The 22,972-nt window shown below is 41.3% G+C and overlaps 1 protein-coding gene across 9 annotated transcripts in view; it reads left to right on the top strand.

Annotated features, from left to right (window-relative positions):
* The window catches only part of LOC147027856 (uncharacterized), a 143,590-nt gene that overhangs the window by 1,090 nt on the left and 119,528 nt on the right, over positions 1–22,972 (top strand). The gene's annotated exons all lie outside the window — the stretch shown is intronic.

Genomic DNA, 22,972 nt, shown 5'->3' with positions numbered 1-22,972 from the left:
GTACCACGTTATTCGGTGAGAGCTTTAAATTCTCAATCAAATTGATGTAAAACATGGAGTTACGGTGCTTTGGGTGATTGAGCGTCATATGTGGGGTGCCCTCCTCGCCTCGGAGAGGGGCAGAGCTTGGCCTGCCCCCCCCCCCTTTTCCTGTTTGAATGTCAATACTCTGTTGGGAATGAAACCAGTTGTATTTTAAATATTTCTATTCTGCATGCAGAATGGAAATTATAATGGAAAGGGTCCACAGCTTCCATGGGACCACACCGAGTGTAACGAGGGGTCGTACGCTCTTGTACAACATTAAATAAAGAAATGACGAGGTCATTTGGCCCATCATTGCTTCGTCGTTTGGTCCATCATTGCCATGTTGCACTCCCGAGTTAATTTCGCCACTGCTGTAAACATCAGTCTTCTTTTACTAAAGTCTAAATAGGTTTTTACCTGATCTTGATCTCATGACAAACCTTGTAATCTGGTTGTGAGCCTGAAATCTTCGAGCTTATAAGATGGTTGCTGCATGTCATATTAAACGTCACAAAGAGGAAGCATTATTGGTGCCACCTGTCTTGTACAACCAGCTTCGATGAGCATTTTATTCTGGAAAATAATAAATATAATTGATGATGCCACAAACAGGAAATGTTTTGTGCCAGTTCTGTTTATGTCGCTTTTGACAGGGAAGTTACTTACTGCACTTGCTTTTCTTAAAGTCACATGGAAATACTGTATACCAGGCCAACGTTTGGCCAACCATATACTGAAATGTATACATTAATCAATCATAACTCAGCAGAGGACACACCAATTAGTCTCAGATGTGACCGGATGTTGATGTCCTGAGAACAAATCCACCAAAAGTTGTCATTGAAACAATGAGCAGACAAGTCGCGGAATAGTTCGACATTGAGGCATTCTTGCCCAGAATAAGCACGTAAACCTCGAAAGGTCATCGCCTGACAGATGAATGCTGTGTTTTTTGAGACCTTTCAGTTTGGTCTCCAATGGCAGCAGACACAGTGCAATTTACAGATTACCATTCATTATAAATTGAGACCCCGGTGGTATTAGTTCGCCCCATGTGTATTCAAATTAGCATTTCTAAGATTATATAAAAAGTGGTGCTAAATACAGTAATATTTTAATGTGATTTAACTCCAACTAAATAAATTTGGTGTTTAATATTCTACCTGCGTTGCAGTGTAATGTGTATGTTTATTTTCTGACTCATTTGACTCTCTTTTTGCATCTCTTCTCAATAGTCTTAGATTTCAGGTAAACAAGTGCCTTGGAATTCCTGCCATTGGTCCTTAAGCTGTGTCAATAGCAAGAGGGAATTTGGTGCGTGGTGAGAGAATGCCAACACTTGTTGGCATATGCTTGGTTTCATTTTGTTCAGTATGCCATGGATTTGGGGTTTAGAGAATGGCAAATCAGTTTGAAGCAGTAGAGTTGTATATTGTGACTGAAGTTGGGTGTGCATGCGCACGTCCGTGCATACGTGCCTTTCCGAGTGAAACGTGCTTGCCGAAAGACCGGATTACTCTTTTTGAGGAAAAGCTGTGGTTTGTGGCAAACCACAAGTTATTCTTTGCCTTTAATTTTCAGCAAATTTCTTTGCCCCTTTTGTGGAACTGGAATGTCAGCTGTACTCGAAGATGGCTGTCTCACCATTTGTCCTGTTAGATATCAAGTCTGCTTCTGACTTCTTCTTTTTTTTTTTTCAATCCCCATGGTTGTAAATGGCTTTTCTGCAGGCCCAAGCTTGTGTGTTTAATAAAGGGGATTCTCTCAGTCATTTCCGAGATCGTTGTATCCACCTGGGATGAGGGATTGCCAAATCTTCTTGGCATACTCCCAGTCCTTCTGTGGTTATTGGCATACTGCATTCATCCCAAAATTGATCCTCTCCCACCCCCTTTCCCTTATACGCAACTCCGTTTCGTATGTCGTTCGCCATTCTCAGCTTGCAGACACTCAGCTTTGTACGCGAGTAGTGCTGATGGTTATACGTCCTTTTTTAACATTCAGCAACTTCTCACATCTATCATCATGATGGTATCAAGCAGTCATGATCCCAGCATCCTTGGACAGTCAAACTTCCGACCGGTGTTGAATTCGCGCTCAATGCCACCATGGCATAGCTTCTCGCTAAGTTGCTGTCCACACGCAGCAAGGCAACTTTATCATAGCCTCAAGTCTTTCATAACAGAGGTATAAAGGAATAAAAGAGCACAATTCGTGTTGATTAGTCAGAAAGCAGAAACTCTTGGCATTAGAGGATTAAAAAGGAAGGTTTCTGCAGTAAATTTACAAACCCTTGAACTTCCTGAAATGCTTCAGCTGTATTGAGCAACACATAGGGTTTGTGACAGATGTATTCTGTGCCCGTCACATGGGATCGTATCGACCGAAAGCAAGTTTAACGTATCCAACGGCTTGTTGGGTTCAGCAGGAAATTATCACTAAGCTTCATTTTAAATAAAAGCATCAAGACGTACGGAAGTGAAATGGCAGGAAATGTGAGACTGGTGTATTTACGGTGCAATTGTAAGGAAATGCCAGATAAACATATAATCAAGAAAGTTTTTCTCGTTTTAATTTTTTTTCCCCATTACAAATACAGTATTGTACTAAACATATAATATGTAAAGGTTCCAAAAAAAAATTAAAAATGAACTGTTACTTTTTGACAATTTGCGCCAAATGGTGTTTGTATATTATCCTTTCCAAATTGTTTACACTGAAAGTATTTTACATTCGAGGTAGCTTGTGCTAGTCATTCTTGGATGTCTTTCTCCTTTCTTTGATGCTGCATATGTTCAGTTTCTGCATTTTCTGGGTCAAACTTGCAATGTTATGTGCCTGCACTTGTCTGCACTGCACTTCCTTATTGTGACTTGTATTGTGTAATGATAGATCTTTTTCTTGCGTATGGCAGCTTGGTTTCCGGGTAGCTATCATTTTGTTGGAGCGCGCCTCTGCTGCTGCTGATATGCCCCTACAACAGTATACTGGTACTCATTTCACCAACCTCAGAATGATGACAGGCTGAGTCAACCCCACCTGGTGTTAATTCAATTCAGCAGGCATGAACTCAGGACCCTCGGATCCCAAGCCTGCCACCCTAACCGCGAAGCCAACACCAGACTTACAATGATAAATAGTAATACTACAAAAGCACAGTCCAACTAGACTGCTTGAAACTCTACTTTTAATAGTATTGCTTTTTATTTGTTATTTCCCAAAACGGTGAATCTCGAGAATGCTGATGCTAAAAGAAGAAACAAGCTTTTAACCTCTTAATAATCAATAACAATGGAGGCCCAGGGCATTCACTGTAAGCCTGGTGTTGGCTTAGTGGTTAGGGTGGTGGCTTGGGATCCTAGGGTCCTGAGTTCAAGCCCTGTTGGCCACTGAATTAATATACACCAGGAGGTTGATTCAGCCTGTCATCCTTCCGAGGTCGGCAAAATGAGTACCAGTGTACTGGTAAGGGGGACACTGCATCAGCGGCATATCCACGTCCCAACCAATGATGCAACCAGCAGCCACAGGCTGCACTCGATAGAGTGAGAGAGGGCATTCATGACAAGTCGAGAAACGTTGCAAGGCTGGAACGAATCCTGAAGCACAGAATGCTCAACTGAAGGTGGCATGAGCTTGTTCTTTGTTATTTGTTAAGGGTGCCGGTAATTACTCGCTTACTCTTCGCGAAAGACACTGTGCGATATTTAACGTCCATCAATGCCTCCAGTGCTGGCAGACAGGTCTTCTGGTTTGAGGTCCTACTGATGGACGGCACACACATTTTCAGCCCTGCAAGCCAAATACCAATGGTGGCAGCTTAGAACCGAGTCAGGATTCGAACCCAGGCTCGACACTTCAAAGGCGGGTACATGTACCTTAAAAAAATCGTGCCAAACCCACTTGTTAATATAATCAAAAGTAGGACGTGTAAAGAAAAATATTAATTTGCAGTGCTAATAATTTTTAATCTGTACAGCAGCACGTTTTATAATCTTATCTAGAAGGTTCGTATTTGACCAGGGTTGGTGCAGACGTAATGCTTAGAGCGTCTGTTCTGAGTCTGGGAGACCTGCGGTTTGAACTGGACCCCGGCCGAATGTTTCGAAAGACTTTAAAAATTGTATATACTGTTTCCTTGTTTGACTCTCAGCATCTATAAAGGATAGAGCATGAGCAAACAACCATAGGTTGCCAACCATTGCGCAGGATTGATGGTCCTACTGGCCTCCTCTGCATTGAAGTTCCTTGTAAAGGAACTCTTATTTATTTAGTTTTGTCTTCTCCTTCCAAGTGCTGCACTCTGGCTTGCCATCATGCTTTTGCTCATTATGTTATATGAACCTATTGGCCAATCAAGTTTCTCAGAACATGCTGGCACTTGCAGCAGATAACCCTCACCTTTATACAAGATCCTGTTTTTTTCTCCCTTTGTTTCATCTTGCTATTGGTTACAAGTCGTCATCTTTGAATTGTCTAGTCTGCATTCAATTCTTGCCGAAATACGATCCTAACATAGGCCATTTTCCTCTTGCTCCAGTGAATCATATGGTATGCCGCCGACCTTTTGGAGCGGACATTAAGGACATTCTAAACTCCAACGATGCTGTGTTGGCAATACTTGCTTGAAGACATGTAAAATCCCATGGTAGCTTCCTAAAAACCGTGATGTGGCACTCCCTCGATGAAATTCCCTTTTACTGCCATTGGTATGATCCATTTATCAGGAAATCAGTATATGGCAAGACTCGCCTATTCCTTGAATGAGAAACTGTTTCAACATTTTCTCTCCCAATCAATGGAAAATGTCGCTCATGACATCAAATCAGATTTATCACCTCCACCACCGAAGGTGGATGGAGGTTATGTTTTCAGCCCAGTCTGTTTGTTTTTTTGTGTGTCGAGTTGTGTCTGTCTGTGAGCAAGATATCTCAAAAAGTTATGGATGGATTTGGACGGAATTTGGTGGACAGGTTGGGTGTGTGACAAGGATGAATTTATCAGGCTGGCAGAGTATCCACCCTATGGGTGATCTTGTTCCTAGCATGCAACGTGTTCTTCTGACACATACCTTAATTTGGGCGGTGTATAGACAACTGACAGCTCTGTATAGACAAAATAAAAACAAACAAACCCCATGTTACATGCATGAAGCAAAAACATATCTTTGGCTTTTAATTCAAAACACCTCACCAAACTGGAAAATGTGGGGACAGGAATACTGTCCTGTAAATGGTGGAGACTTGTAATACCCTCCCCCAGCTGGAGGCGGTGCTACATGATACACATTTACATAGAGAATTTGCATCCTCCCCCCAAAAAACACCCTTTTACATTAATTGGGGTCGTGCTGATCCTATGTAGCAAATTTGGATGTAATTGGCCCAGAAATGTAGGAGTAGCATGACAAACAAACCCACAAACTTACCTTAACCCCCACACACACACAAACACCGGTCCATGAATTATAGTAAGGATTCTGGTGAAGATCCAAATCCACATCGGGATACAAGAATTTAAAAATTTTTGGAAGTGATTCTTCACCATTGAAAGAAGGTGCCAAAAAAACGATATCCAGCATGATATTTCTAAAGGTTGTGGATGAATAATGACAAAAATTGGTGGATGAATTGCAGAGGTGAGAACAACAAGCCAATTAGATGTTGCTTCAGGTCTGGATGCAGATCCAGTGTATCAGTGGGATAGAAAACGTAAACTGTTCAGCCTAGTCGAGGTATGCACTCCACCGAGTACCGTTCTCGTCACAGAAGAAATGTCTCAGCAATTCCAGCAGTATAGCCAAATCTCCACCAAAAAGGAAAGAAAGGAACTGCTGGGGATGGATTCTCTGTCAACTCTTCCATGAGCCTTGATTTTGTTTTTAAGAGGTTATAGATCACAAGACATCAGTTTTTTTAATGGTGGTTTACAGTTTTTTGGTACTTGCATGGTGGTTTCATACGAACGAGTAAGCATTGCAGATCAACCGGCATATCATGGTGTTCCACCTGGTGCTTGGAACCAATAATGTGACATCATGACACTTTGAATGATCCAAAGGAAGAAAATTCATTTTGGATTCCCGTTTTAGTACACCCTTGTATCCCAACTCCCTTATAGCGTTGTGTTTTCAAGTCATTTATACGAAGCCGAGCTGTTTCTCAAAATTGTGTTTTCTGGAAAAATAATAATTTTACCCAAACCTGTGCTGGCACCTTGCCATTCAACGCCAGGGTCAGGTGGGACATCCTTGGTGGCTTGCCTCACGTTGGTAACTTGTGTGCTGCAGTTGTCTCTTTAATTGCGTGATTTGTCTGAAGACTGGAATCGGCACTGGTGTGTGACAAAAACCTTCACATCACATGTGCTACGATTTTGTTGGTATTGACGAGAGATTATGTGATTAAAGTAATGAGTTAGGAGCACAAACCCAATACCTACCTTCATGTATGTATGCGTACCACACTGTATTTTTGATATATATGTATATGTATATATTTGTTTATTTATTTAACTGCATTTCTTTGCAAGCTTTGTTACCTGTGTGAAATGCTGATATTATGTTCAGCTTTCATGCGGTCACTGGTGAAACGTTTTGCAGGTACATAAGTGTATCACCCTGAAAGATTCTACCGACGTATGACGTGGACTATGAGGGATAGCAGTCATCGGAAGGAAATAGTATTTGAGAAAAGGAAGCGATGAAGAGGAAAAGAGAGCAAAAGAGTGGGGAGTTGGGAATGTGCAGGGAGTAAAGTGAAAGGTTAGGAGATAATAATTATAATAATAATGACACAGGAGGGAAGGAAGATGTTTGAGAGGCAGAAAGGAGGGAAGGGTGAGATAGAAAGGAGAATTGATGGAGGTTGAAATCATACCCTAATTTCTGCGTACATATTATGTAGTTTCCTCTCTGACTGGATAGTGCAGAGGTAGTACACTCGCCTTTTGAGATGGTCACACTGTGTTTGATTCCTGACACGACTATATAAATTGTCTGGTTGGTGCTTCACAGGAGGGGTGTGAATCACAAAGAGCTCCTTCCCTCAGATGAGCAGTAAGCTCTGTGTCTCATCTGCTATGAGATCGCACGGTGTCTTCTTCAAAGTGTGTGCAGGTTTGTGCAAGCACCTTGAACAAATTCTAAACTCCTGTTTTCGACCATCTACAGGATTCTTCAATGTTGCTCTCTCGCTCTGCTGTTGAACTCCCCCCCCAGCCCTCCTCCTCCCAGCAGCTTCAGGATGTACACATTCTTCCGATAACTTCCTCTTGGTTAAACTTCTAAAATCCAGGCCGACTGTACACCTCAACTCCTTTATTCCTCGCTTCTCCCATCTACGGCACCACCTTCCAGAGCCCATTCGTTCCCACTCTTCCCTCCACAACTTCAAGCAGGCAGTGCACCACCACCTCTTGTTATCCCCCATCCTGCCCCATGATCTTTATTACCCCATCAACCCTTCCTGACCCAACCCTCTTACTTGTAGGTTTCAGTATTTCCTCTTGTTGCCCCACTATCCCAATGTCAACTTAACCTTGCTCATCCATGAGCCTCACATTTGTAGAGGGAAACAAAATCGGGCAATAGGAAGAGTCGATGCATAAACGAGCAGACAATGACAATGTTACATCGCTGCAGCAATTTTCATTGCAGTGATTGAACGGAACAGATTATGAGAAATAAATTAATCTCTATGGTTGCCTTAAATGTACCTTCATAATCACATCTCGGTTGGGAATTTCCTCGGGAATCGTTATCTTGTCCGTGTTGGAAAGGGCTGGAGATGAAAACCTGATTGGCAAACGTCACCTGGTTTCCTTGGATACCAGCGCTTGTGCCGGCACCGCAGGGTTAGCTTTTCGTCCTCGCAGGTCCCTTGTTACAATAACTGGTTGACCCACCATAAAGTATTTGCTTGGTGGAAGGTGGATTTAACCTCGTACTGTGGGACTTGCTGTGCATATGAATCAACATGGACTTTATTTGATATAACAAAAGGGGGAAAAAAAAACTTGCTATTTCTGAGACCTTTAACGGCACAACACTTCTCAACACGGTTGAGTGAACATGTCAATATCTTTTGGAATGCTTTGGATTGATTAATGAGTGCCTGTCATTATGCTGTTAGCCTTGTTCATGCAGGTTTCCCCATAAAAGGTTGCACAGTTTTAAATGCTTATAACATTTTTGATTTTACTCCGATGACTATGAAAAAGAGCGATTCAGAAATTTGTTATCATCAGGGGATTTCATGAAACTTTGTTTTGAAATGTTTCAAGAAAATAACAGCATTAGTCTTGTGATATTCTTAAACGATGAACGCACTTAGTCGATTGTTGATCCACTTAGGTAAAACAATAGAATATAATGAGAAACTTTTTGTCCTTCACCCCTGCGACAAGGTCAGAATCAGTGACATTGAAATTAAAACAAGCTCAGTCTGACCGACCGACCGACTGATCATCTGTCCATGTACTTATGTACGTGTCCGTGATATTTCAAAAATCGTTGAACATTTCGCTTTCATTTTGCAGATTCCGCATGGCATTATCTCAACCTGATTTGATCATGGCCGCTGTGACTGGCTGAATTCAGTTTCCATGGCAACCGTCTCGGTAACTTGGCTTTCATATTATACAGATCTATTCCTCATACCACCCAAAAGGTGGGAGACTTGGAGCATCAGCTCTTTGTTGAGTTTCCTTTTCAAACGATGACAATCTGATAATCATAGAGACGAAAAAAAGGTTGTAAGCATTTAAAAACGGTGCAATTTTTTTTTCGTGGGACACCATGTGAGACGATGAACACTATACGGTAGATGACATGATTTGATGGATGAGCGAACAGGAAGAAGAGGATTGGACAATGCGAGGAAGAGGGGTTATCATTTTATAACAATGATAATAATAAGTCATTGAGCTATTTGCCAGAACTTGTGGGAAATTACGAGGTTTTCATGAGATCTTTACAGATGGTTTATAACAGAATGATCTTGTTGTAACATCATAATAACCCGACTGGCATTCCCAGTTGTTGCAGGTTCAATCTGACCGGAGGCAGCAGTGTGAAGGATTTGGTTTTTAATTTTCTGGAACCCGAGCTAGTATCAGGAGAATTTACCATGTTGTTATTAAATTTTCAATGACAACCCACCTTGCTTATCCGTAACCTTCAATGAGCCAGTATGTCTGCCTGCCCCACCGGCTCTCGGCTGCAGGTCATGCCAGTCTACATTGTTTTATTTACTCTTGTTGCCCCCATGGTAACTTGAAGCGGATACTAAAATGCCTTTGATAAAAGCCCTCACAAAACAATGGCCACCATCCACCAAGTAGTTACCCATTCCTTACATACCATTGTTTAATTCCTCCCTGCATGTTCTATCTGTCATTCATTCCTTAATTATGGTAATTATTTATTTAATTTTTACAGGAGAAAGCAGTTAATACATTTTAAACACAAACATTGAGTTTTCTTTTATTTTCTGGCAAACGATAAATGGCATGAACCGGAGATTGAGAAACCAGGTGAAAGGCTTCTTGGCAACAGGTGAAGTAATATGATGTGGCACAAGGCAACATTGCTTACCTCGCAATGCATAGAGCTCAACTATAATAGTAACTAGAGAGTTAAAAGAATACCTTACTCCATGCAGTCTTGAGAAAAAAAGGACATGGGAAGGGTCTTTTAAACTCTTGCTTTGCATTTCCGAGCAAGATCTATATTTCCGATGATCTGCCATTTTTGTCTGAATCTCATTATTTCCCCAAGTGGAAAATTTGATCGGTCGAGATAGTGTAAATTGGCGTAATATTTTGTCCAAGTACTGCTAAACTGGAGGTTTTTGTAAATTCCAAGAAGGCGGTTTGTGTTCTCCAGTGTTGAAATATATATATATATATATATATATATATATATATATATATATATATATATATATATATATAATTACAATTTAAACTAGAAGGGACTCGGGAGAGCGCATACCTCCACCACGCAATGCCTGATCCATGAGAACATATCGGGCCCAATACATTTTGAAATATCATGCTATATATCGTTTTTGTTTCTACCTCTCAATGGTGAAGAATCACTTTAAAAAAATTCTAGTAGTCAGATCTGGATCTTCACCAAAATCTAATTGGTTCTTCCTTGTCACACACCGAACCTGCTCACCAAATTTCATCTGGACCCGTCCACAACCTTTTGAGATGTCCTGCACACAAACAAACAAACAAATGAAATTGCTTGTTGAGCAAGGAATTTCCGGAATAACTTTGTCATATCTCCATGATCTCTGAAAAAAACAAAAACCTGGAAATCAATTTTGTTCTTATAAGTCGATAGTGCTACTGTTTAATGAGTTATAGCACTTAGTTTGGTCATGATCATAACTTGCAAGTCAATCGGACTTGAAATGGCGTTTTTATCGCAATTTGAAATTTTTGACCTGACCCCCCTGACATTCGACCCCCGACCGCTAAGAAGGGTGTTGGTGTGACACCCCAATGAGACATATGGTTGGATGCAGTATTGGAAGATGCACATTTTGGATTTAGTATGAAGTCGATATGACCGTTTTAGCGGACGTTATTGCGAAAATGTGAATTTTGGTTTTTCGGTCACCTTGACCTTGACCTTTGACCGAGATTCACCAAAAATGACAAGTGTCTAAGTTGGACCATGGCCGATGTCTGTACCCAGTTTGGTCATGATCACTGAAACAGTGTGGCTGCTACAGGGTAAACAAACACACAAACAAACAGACAAGCCGGTAGGCGGTGATGGGTCGCCGAGCATGAAAACTATAAGATTTTGAGCAAAATGGATGTCATATAACAGATAGGGAATCACCTTAAGATTATGCATATCAAATCTCATCCAATTCCATCTCCTGATAACTACTCGGTATCCATTTGAATGAAAAGTACCGGAAATGTGGTTTGAAATCGGAAATCCCCAAAGTTCGAGGGGGTGCTGTGGGTGAACAAAGATCTAAATCGAAAATCCGGCTCGATCGTTTGTGCACAATGTATTCCAGACGATTAGTGTGAATTTTCATGACCATCCGACCATAACCCTAGGACAGGCGTCCGCAACCTAAACCAGGCCGTGGGCCACTGGGCCACATTCGGGACACCTCGCGGGCCGCACCCCCCCTCCCAACCCGAAAAAATAACAAACACACCTAAAATCAATGATAATAAATGTAATTGTAAATTGAACCTTAAGACCTTCAGCCATCTGAAACAACAACGAAAAAATATTTAAGACCAAGTTAAGTGGACAAGAAGCGAAAATAATTTATTGTGACGTACAGAGACTGTGATATATGTGGAAGAATCATATGTCCACATATGTTAAATTTGCCGTCGGTTCAGAAAAATATTTTGCGGGCCGCACCTAATGGAAATCCGGACAAGGCGCCGCGGGCCGCACGGGAGGAGCTCGCGGGCCTCATTTGACCCATGGGTCGCAGGTTGCCGACCTCGGCCCTAGGAGGAGTAGCATTTGGCGCGAAGGCACCTCCAGCTCTCGCATATTATCAATTTTTTCACGAATTGACCTTTGACCCCTGACCTAAGCGAAATCGGTCAATATGTCCTGAGGCAAAGTTGTAGTACTCATTGAGTTCCATGAACCTGCAAAATTTCATTCGTATGGATGCACTCACCTGGTCGCTAGGGGGGCTTCAATTTTCGCCAATTTTCGCGCATACCCTAATTGTAGGGGTCGCTGCGGGTAAAGTATTCCATATATCACAAAAACCGGAATATATTTGATAGAGCATCACCTGTAGATAATTAGTGCCAAATTTCATAGCCCTACGTGGGATAATGGCTTTCGGAATTGATTTCGCGTGAACGGTACCGATTTTGAAGGTTTTTCGGTTGTTGCTAGGGAACCAAAGCATCCCTAGCAACCATCACAATTTCCAAAGCACTAGGTCATAAGATGTACCTACCACCCGAGTTTGGTCAAAATTCGCCCACATTTATTGCCAATTATGCTGATGACAAACGAACAAACAGACAGAATTACTGACAATAAGGATCACCTATTTTGGTGACCCAACAGAATAACAAAATCGATTAACCAATATACTTGAAAAATCTTCGATTTTGCAATCGGTGGTGGAGGTAATAAAATGAAGATTAAAGGCTGTGGGTTAAAAAAACCTTTTTTCCGGAATTTACCGTCATTCAAGTACCATCTTTTACACCACCTTATTTAACATGTTACATTAGTTATTTGTGCCTGGTTGTTTGTGTCCTTTATGACATACTTAAAATAGTAGGCTTCCTGTTTGGAATGATTTCCTATTTTGTTTGACTGCCAGACAGGCAGACAGACTTAAAAAATTTTTTCTACAACACTAAAAAAGATATATAAAAGAGATTCTGTACAATTTACCAATTTCAGAGCCAAAAGTACTGCTAAACTGCATGTTGGTGTTCAGATTCATGTTCTCCAGTGTTCAAAATATAAAATGCAATTGAAATTAAGTTATTCCTCGATCATAGACTGACATCTGTAAGTTCTATAGACCAATTTCTTCACCCTGTTTTTCGCTTCACGTGTGGGGTGATGATGATGACAATCATATATGTTTGGGCTGGGAGGATAGTCGAAAGGGAGGCACACTCGCCTCGAAGCTGTCTAGCCTGGGTTCAAATCTCATCCCAGCAATAAACTGTCATCCCGGTGTTTCACAGGCAGGGTGGTTCGTCAATGTGTGTGCCGTTCCTCGGATGGACTGAAAACTGGGTGTTCCGTCTTCCAGCATTAGTTGGTGGACGTTAGACATCTCGTTGTCATTTGCGAAGAGTTCAGTGACCTATAGCTGGCACACTCACCAATTTACAAATTCCTGTCCTGACTTCCTGTGTTGGAGTGCCTACCCATTCAGGATTGTAACCCCAGCCAAGAAACTGCATCGTCAGAACCGACGCTCTGTGTAGATTGCATGTAGAGCATGGTATATGATGATGAATATATGTTGCCTTACATGGCACTTCAACCATTAGGCCCATCAAAGCCTGCACTCTGATTGCCAACCTGTTCTTGTTTGTCCCTGCTTTATCCTTTGCAATGCTGAGCATCAAGCGAGGAAGCAGCGCGTGTTTGATGTTGATTTTTGCAGGACGTTATTCACAATTCACTTTCAACGTAAGGAATGTTGGAATCCATATTCAGCCTTAGATGAGAGAGAATTAATTGATGTGCTGCTGGTTGGCCAGAGGATTGGATTTGGTTCAGGGAGGTGTTCGGATAATTCTTGATAGGGTTTGCCACCATCTGCTTGAGCACCAGCGTCCAGAGCAGTCAGGCTGTACACCAAAGTGGTCAACGATTAACTGTATCCTTGCTCTTCGTGTCCTCACCGAACGCAGACGAGAGTTTCGGCAGGGGCTGCTTGCAGCTTATGTTGATTTCTGTAAAGCGTTCGATTCAGTGAATCAGGATGCCCTCTGGAGGATTCTTGGTCTTCGTGGGGTGCCACCAAAACTGATCGCTCTGATGTCTGAACTCCACTCTGGTACTGAGAGTGCTGTGAAGTTTGGTTGTACCATCTCTGACTTATTTCCAGTTGTTACTGGAGTTCATCAGGGGTGTGTACTGGCCCCCACACTTTTTAGCACTTGTATAGACTGGATTCTTGGGAGATTGTCAGAGAAATCAAGCTGCGGTGCATTGTTTGGGAATGTCAAGATCTCTGACCTTGATTTCGGAGACGATGCAGTCATCTTTGCGGAGACTTTAGATATCCTTTTGGGGGCCCTCGAGGTGCTGAATGAGAAGTCGGAGCCGCTGGGATTACGGGTTTCCTGGGTCAAAATTAAGATCCAGGCTTTCAATGACATCTTGGATACTGCTGTCCTGTCTGTGCCTGTTTATGGTGAGGATGTTGAGGCAGTGGAGAGATTCACTTACCTTGGCAGTGATATTCATGTCTCTGCTGGCTGTGAGTCAGAGGTCAATTGACGTCTGTGTCGGGCCTGGGGAGTCGTGGATTCACTGGATAATGGGTTGTGGCGCTGCCGGTACCTGTGCGGGAGGACGAAAGTCCGAGTTTTCAGGTCCTTGGTGCTTCCAGTCTTGCTCTATGGATGTGAGACTTGGACTCTGACCAAGGATCTGAGACAGAGACTTAATTCCGTTGGTACCAGGTCTCTTCAGAGAATCCTTGGCTATCGCTGGTCGGACTTTGTGTCCAACGAGCGGTTGCTGAGAGAGACTCAATGAGATTTGTTACCTGCATGGTCCGTGAGCATCAGCTGTGGCTGTTTGGACATGTGGCTCATTTTCCTGACGCTGATCCTGCTCACCAGATTCTCTCAGTGAGGGAGTCTCGTGAGTGGAGGGAGCCAATGGGCCGACCACGTGCCTAGTGGTTGCAGCAGGTTGATCGGCATCTCAAGGAGATGGGGATGGGCCAGGCATCTGCCTGAAGGATGGCCAGACGGAGACCCCTGGAGTACCGGCGGAAAGTGGATACAGCAATGCACTTCTCTAGCGCATGCTCTCATACCTGACCTGACCTGACCTGACCTGACCTTAGGTGACCATGCAAATTGTCCTAATGGTATTGTTGCACCCTCTTGTGCTTGGCGTGCATTCTCAAAATGCCATTTTCAACATAAGCAGCAAGTGGTGCATTGGCTCAGTGTGTATGTACCATAGACCTTTGCATGTTGATATGTTCTTTAAACATTGCTTTAAAAATATCAATTGGATTAGCATATCATTCTCTTCTTTTGTTTTTTAACTTTCACGACAATGTGCATCGCAGTGGTTGGCATTTTGGTAAATTAGCTGTTCCTATTGTCTTTTCCAAAACACTAAACTCATATCTATGGAGCCCACACAAATCATGAAAGCTTGGGTGTAAGCACTTCCTTCCTGTCGGCTGGTTATTCTGTTCCTCTTTAACTCATTGCAAGTTTCCATCCATCATCACACAGTGCAAAGCCTTGAGTCGGCACTTTGTCCACACCATTAGCATTCGGTTTATTGTAGATCAGCTGTTAAAATCCCACAGCCTCTCTACAGCAAATGGTCTTTCCAAACTAGGTAGGAGATTTATTGTTCAGGGTTTTGATTTTTTAGGAATAATTTTTTTATCAGGTGTTGTTGGCATAATCTGATGTATGCAAGCAGTGACTGATTAAAGGGTGGGGGCGATAGGTGGTCGCCTGGGGTCCAAGCTAATAGGGCGCTCATGCAGAGATGGATTATCATTGTAATCATTGTAATTAAGAATTATTTGTTAACCTGTCAGCCACTGTGCTGATGAATTAAAGACTGAAGCAGATTAGGAAATAAACTACAAGTTTGGCTGAAATAAACCACAAGTTTGATCAAGCAAGTTGCACAAAATCTTGCCCGCCACTATCACAATGAGCTGGAACCCACAATTGAAAGTGAATTTCTTCCATTTTATACTTTACTGACAATTTCAACAGAGCTTCAAACCTCACACAAACAAAGAAAGTCAGCAGAACCGAGAATGTACCAATTCCCCCATACACACACCATCACCAAAACATTTCCTGACAATGAAAGAGGTCTTCATACATACTGCATATCTGTCAATGATGGTATTGCATTGCATTGGTGAGGCTGAGCAGTCCTCCTTCTCAAAACTAAAATATATCAAGGACGAGGTAAGGAACCGAATGGGACAAGATCGACTTAGTCTGACAATCCTGATCATCGAGAGTGAAATACAGAGAGGACTTGATTTCTCAAAAATTATTGACGAGTTTCTTGAGCCGAAGGACTTGAGCTGAAAAGAGTCTCGGAAAAGACCGATGTAATGTTACACGTGTCGTGGTCTGTTCGGAGAAACTGCCTGCACCTTGGAATGTAAATGACAAATGAAAGATGGACAAATAAATTGTGCTGTTTTGTTTTGAATAGTTGGTATTGTTGATTTAGTTTAAAAATGTAACAATTAAAAAAAAAAAGTGTTCTTGTTTGTTTTTACAGGGTATCGTTTTTTTTAGCGTAATAAATATTGAATGAGAATTTTCATAGTAATGATAAAAACATATCCTGATATCTAGACATGACCTCACTTTGACCTGACGCATACCAAACATAGTGCACTGTGATGCGATGCCGAATTTTTTCGTGAGATTTGGATTGAAGGAATCCTATTCTTGGTAATCTTGGCTTTCAATAAAAACAGAAAGTCATGCATTTGATAAGAGAGGGACATGGAATGATATGTTAGAACAATACCTCACCTTTCGGTGTGACCGCATTAAACATCATGTTTAAGGTTAAATATATATATATATATATATATATATATATATATATATATATATATATATCCGTCCAGACCATACTCTGTGCAGAGCGTTGGTGCTGCCTAAGCAGTCTCCTTGGCTATTGGGCACAATCCTGGATGGGTCGCCACTCCGACACAGGATACCAGCAAGCTGGCACTCATTTTTGCCTTTGAGTGGTCTACCCTGGGCTCAAATTTTGACTCAGATATAAAATCTGTCACCCTGCAGGTGTTTCACATGCAGGGGTTAGGGAAGCATCCATGTGTTTTCTGTCCATCATAAGTCACCGTTAAGTCAGAGGATTATCCAGATGTCAAAAGATGTGTGTACCCTGATCACGTACCAAATTCAAAATTCCCTCTACCTTCAGTCGAAATATCCTAAGACAGAGTGGCAATCTGTCCAGGATTGGTTCGATCCTTGAAAAATTTCCCAAGATGTCATGAATACCTTGAAGCTCAGTCGTGAGTATGGGCCTTCATTATTATTAAATACCGGCAGCCACCCGTTGAAATATCAACTTGGCTAGATGCTTTGAATTGGGTAATTTGAAATTTGAAAGCTATTCACGATAAAATAATTGAAAGAAATTTAATTGTGAAATTGTGATGCAGAGAACATACTAACTCATTAAACTGAGATTTTATGTTTTTTTTTTAAATTAAAACCATATAAGATATATACATACATGCAAGATTTTTGGTTTATGATATGGGAACAGGAATAGTGGTGGTGAACTGTAGTGCATTTGCAATGAGAAGTGCAACCTATATTGACTTGCCTTTTACGGGGTATTGTTTTAGACAACCTTGGAGACGATGTTTTGGGTGAATGTTCCTGTCTTTGTTGTGCCTTACTGTGGAGACTTGTCATTTTGCATTGCGAGGGACTGTAGAGAGCATGCTCTTTCGACAAAGCAACACAGAGCTGGCCGTGGGTGAAAACTGGTTGTTGAAGGTATATTCCAACCTTGTTGAATGTCTGTCCTTGAAACTTGTTGATAGTCATGCAAAAAGCAAGAATTATTGGAAATTTAGTGCATTGAAGTTGGAAGGGTTCGTTTGTGTCTGATGGAGCCAGACAAATACGTGGAATGAGGATACGGTTGTTTGAGCTGTTCACTTCTGCATCAATTACTTTCTTGTGTAGATGACATAATTTTAGACACATTCCATTAGATAAGCCTTGCCTTATAATCCAAGTTTCTCATAAGCATAATAATAGCTATTTTTGATAATTGCAATTTGTGTTGTGGCACACCTGAAAGTGTCATAGAATTGATGAATTCTTTTCGGAAGTTGTCCTGTTCTGCGGCATCATCACATCTGATGCTCTCGACACTGTAGTAAGTGTGTGCATCTCCTTGCAGATGCTGTAAGATCTGGCTATTGATGTGTGAAGTTGCATCATTTTTTTTGGTGTCAAGATAGCTTCTTGTTCAACAGATGTGATGGTGGTCTTACACATGCTTTAAGGCGGAACCCCACATCGTTTGTGAGTACTGTATTATTATATTGAAGATAGAAGAATCTCTGCATGAAAACCTTCATAGAATAAACCGCTGGACAGAACAACTTGAAAACTGCACATTGTCGCTAAATTATAAATAAAACTCCTCGAAGTTGTGCAGTATGTCTGGGAGAAGAAAAAAAAACACTCCCTTGCCACTCCTCTTAAGGAGCAGGTGTTTCTAGTAGATTGTAGTCGATCAGCGCAGTAAATTTTAGTCGATCACTGACGACGACGACCGCAACACAAAAATCGAAATATCATGCTCTGTGGCGAGTGGGTCCCTCAGTCCAATGGGACGGGTTGCAGAGGGCGGAAGGCAGCGCGGAGGGAGATTATTTTGGTTAACCACACACTTTTTGCTTATTATCATATAGATAACAGACTGAGATGACCAAACTTTCATGAACTTCAGCAATACCTCAATAGAAAGTCATTTTGTTGTGTCATCACGTCCACCTCCCTAAGATGTGTTTTTACTTAAAATCAGGGAGATGTACATCAATGGTAGTATTTAATGGCCTCACTAAAGGGTCTTACAATTTGAGGCAACTATAAAATGAGCTTCGTGGATTTGAATGAGAAAGCATCCAATTATGTTAAGGAACTTGACAAACTTCGCTGAATGACTCAGTCAAGGCAGCAGCCTGAAATAATGAGGAATTTTTATTTACTGCTTTCTCCTTGATGGAATATTTTGAAATGTAATAATTTAAAGTGGAAAAATATCTCGAATTATAAGATCCATTAATTTGGAGCTTTGGGATAAGGCATTAAGGTTTCGGCAGCTAACAGTTAAAGCAGTAAACTTAGGATATCAAGGTTCTGAGTTAAAGTTCGAGCTGTGCTGAAACAACACCAGGTGGGTTGATTCATCCTGTCATCCATCTAAGGTTGGTCTGAGGTTGGCAAAATGAGCCAGTTGACTACTCTGCATCTAAGTAGTGACCCGTCCAGAATTTTGCCCCATACCCAATGAAACTGATTTGACAGCCATATGTGCCTGACGGCATGAGGAGGATCATCAACCCATTCATTCTAAATTTTTGAAATCGCATTCCTTTTTATGGTACCATTCCATGGTGTTGGCTTAATGGTTGGGGTGGTGGGTTTGGGATGCTTGGATCCTGAGTTCAAATCCCACTTGGCTGTTGAATTAATACCAGGTGGAGTTGACTCTGCCTGTCATCCTTCTGAGGTCAGTAAAATGAGTGTCAGCATGCTAGTATCCTGTGTTGGAGTAGCGACCCGTCCAGGATTGTGCCCAATAGCCAAGGAGACTGCTTAGGCAGCACCAACGCTCTGCACATTGTATGGTCCCAATGGATGGATGGATTGTTTTTTCACTTTAAATGAAATATTGTACATACAATTAAAAGGGTATGAGACGGTACTTCACGGCCATTGTTAATTCATTCCAAGACACATTGGGACGTGAAATAACTGTCCTTTTCATTTCAAAAAGGGACTTCAGAGTGCGAGATGGTGAGCACCCGGCTGATGATGCCGGGGTACCAGGTTCAAATCTTATAATACTCACTGTGTGGATTTTATTTGCAATGCTTCTTAATGTCCTTTCAATTCATATTCATTCATTCTTTTCCGATGCAGCCTGTGGATGCTGGTTGCATCATTGCTGGGAGTGTGGTTGTGCTGCTGATGCAGTGCCCCCTTTGGGTTAGAGTAGGAATTTGGAATTTGGCCAGGTTGCCAATGATAGCTCACCTACGCTTCATGAAGGACACCGTGGGATCTTTAACGTCCACCAACTAAAGCTGGCAAATGGGACGGCAGTTTAACATCCATCCGATGTACGGCGTTCACATTGATTCTTCGCACTGCCTTTGAGACACCAGGATGACAGTTTATAGCTTGGCTGAGAATCAAACCCAGTCTCGTGGGCTCAGAGGCAAGTGTACCTCTCAGACATCGCACCAACCCTGCAATTCATATCAAAATATATTTGCGTCTTCAAGTTTTTCTTGTCCTCCATGTCATATACAATCTCTTTCACAAGCCTTTGGTCACTGTAAAAAGGAATAGAAGGCATCCTGTGAGTAGATAGTTTAGGTGGAGGGCTCGGCTCTCTCCAATCCATTGATCGGCATTCTTAATGACATGTTAGAAATGGCCTCTTTGCCTGATATGTATCGCTAATGGTGTTTGAGTTCCGGCCTCAGGCTGATGTGTTCAACTGAAGTGCTATTGACATCTTGAGGATAATTTCCTGCCAAGTTTTGTATCAACAAGCAGGGGATGTTGATAAAGAGTGCAGTGGTGCTCCAGGCAGAATAATTTATCACAATGATCCCTTCTGGTTTCCTGTATATGACAGTTCATTGAAAATGATTGACATCTCGAGCCAAAGTGAAGCCTGCAAAGGAGTACAGTGGAAATTTTACAAGTCATCTCCTTTTATCTGTATCCCTTGTGAACCATTTGTGTCTCACTTGACCTGAACTACACCCTACATCTGCCGACCATGACCCCATCTTCAGATGGATGAAAGACTTGATCTACAATTGGATGGAGGACTTGATCTACAAATGGATGAAAGACTTGATCTGTCAGATGAATCATCTTGGAGTTAAATATTCAACACACGATGGGAGACCTGAATTATTTATTTGAAATGTGTAGCTGCATCTCTAATTCCAATGGTGCACGTAATTGAAGAGGTTAGATCTTGCCACCTTCAGATTACAACGTAATCAAAGATTGCGTGATGTTTAATTTTCTGTAGTAGCCAAGTCGCTCTGTGCAATTACATTTGCATTTCACGAGTTTAACACTTGTTGGACAAGGTGACAATCATCGTTTTGGAAAGACTTTTCACTTGAAAGTTGCCAAGAATAGCACTCGCACTGTGCTCTCCAGTGACTCGTAAGTATGTTCCTAATTTTCACTTTCTTGTCCCAGAGGGGTAATGAAGCTGTTAGGGTTAGCTCACCTGGCTTGTTTCTGTCTTATAGGCCAATTTGCATCTTACAGTTGGCCTTCCCATGACATGCCACGTCTCGTCCCCAAATCCTGAAAAAAATCCATTGTAATCCATTGTTGATTTTATATCTCGGATATGTCATTGTTTAAGATAATTGTTCCAGAAGTGGAACAATAACAATAAATTGTAAATGCTCAGATTGTTTGAAAATATCGATTTTTCAGACATACCAGATTTAATGTAAATGTGAAAGATGACAACTACACATTTAGTTTGTTGTGAAGCTACCAGCTTGTTTACAATGAGGTGTTTGGGGAGGAGGGGGGGGTTATGGGTGGTCTGACTATGATCTTAACATTATGAACTAGAAGTGTACTCGGCAGAGCTCATAACTCTGCCAGGCTGAACAGTTTAAGTTTTGTATCCCACTGGTAAGCCAGATCTGCATCCAGACCTTCATCAAAATCAAATTGGCTTGTTCTTGTCACCTAACCAACTCATCCACCAGGTTTTACCATAACTCATCCACAACGTTTTGAAATATCATGCTATGTGGGTATATTGTTTTTAGCCCCATCTCTTAACGGTGAAGAAACACTTTAAAAATTACAGCATCCGGATCCAGATCCTCACCAGGATCGAAACACTTTGTCCTTGTCGCACACCCAACTCATCCATCAAGTTTCGTCCAAATCCTTCCATAACTTTTTGAGATATCATGTTTTATATATATATATATATATATATATATATATATATATATATATATATATATATATATATATATATATAGTTTTTGGCCTTATCCCAGTGGTGAAGAATGACTTAAAAATTTGTTGTATCCATACCCAGATCCAAAATTTAATCAATTCGTCCTTGTCACACACCCAACCCCTACAATGTTTTCCAAGAGGAAAGTACACACACCATTGCATATATGTAAAATAATGATGAAGCAACAGTTTGACCCAGAAGTAAAGCATAAGCAATATTTTTCAAAGCTTTTTTTTTTGTTTATACATTGTGGATGCCAACAAAATGAAGCCAACAAAGTTCTACTCTCTACGACTTAAAACTTACTCTTTTATCACCCTTGGATTTTATCACTTATGATCCACATGAATAATACGATGGTGTCTCTCCCTCTGTCTGTCACAATTGCTGTCTCTTCTCTCACTACTTTGCATATCATTTCCAAACTTCGTAAGCAAAAATAACGGTCTTGCAATTATGCTTGTGGTATCTAAATTGACTTCCAACCTTTATTCCGACTTTGGTCAAAGTGTTCGCTATGCCTGATGTGATGTCCAGGCATTCTGGCGGGAGGTGCTTCAAGCCCAACTGTCACAGTGTTGACGTTTTTGGTGTTCAATGGCACTTCTGTCCTATCCAATGGCATTCCATCCCATCACACATCTCTGATTGCTGTATCCATAAGTAGAACCATAATAGTGACAAGTCTGAAGACGACAGTGGTTCACGAGCAGTATTTGATGATGTAGATTGTTTCAGAAGTCAAGGATGAGACAATGTGATAATTTTTGACCAAGTTATAAAAATGATCAACATGATGTGGTACGAGTGACAGGTTATTAGCTGCAAAATGTCGAAAACCCGGTTTTGTTCAACAACTTTGAAAATTTGACCTTTGCATAACCTTTAAAGGTCACAAAACAATGTTGTGGACATTAAAATAAGGAAACAGGATACGTGCTATAGCTTATTGGAGTTAGTTCATCGAAGAGGGTCGAAAACCCGGTTCGATTCCCACAACTTTGAAAATTTGACCTTTGTGGCCTTTAAAGGTCAAAGGTCATGGATTATGACCTTTGGTGCAAAACTTTTTCTGGAACATTCCAGGAACCATACAACGTCATATAGGCTATATGGCATTTCGCACTCCTCGGATTATCCATACTTTGATGAAATCGGCGTAAAAACAAACTTGAAGGGGGTGCCACGGGCAAGGTGTTCGAGATAGAGCAAAATGGTTTCAAGACTTTAGGTGGGAAATGACCTCAAGATTATGCATAAAAAAATATTGTCATCCTAGCTCTAAAAGTTTGGGCGGTCATATGGTTTTTATGTCAAAATTCGCAATTATCTAAGTTTTTGACCTTGTGACCTTGGCACGAAAATGAAAAATCAGACAACGACAAGTTTTAGATAATTCATTTTGCTATTCAA

This window comes from Eptatretus burgeri, chromosome 4, assembly GCF_056783735.1.
Source record: "Eptatretus burgeri isolate ZD-2024b chromosome 4, Ebu_testis_v1, whole genome shotgun sequence".
NCBI lineage: Eukaryota > Metazoa > Chordata > Myxini > Myxiniformes > Myxinidae > Eptatretus > Eptatretus burgeri.
This window is presented reverse-complemented; position numbering and strand designations above follow the sequence as displayed.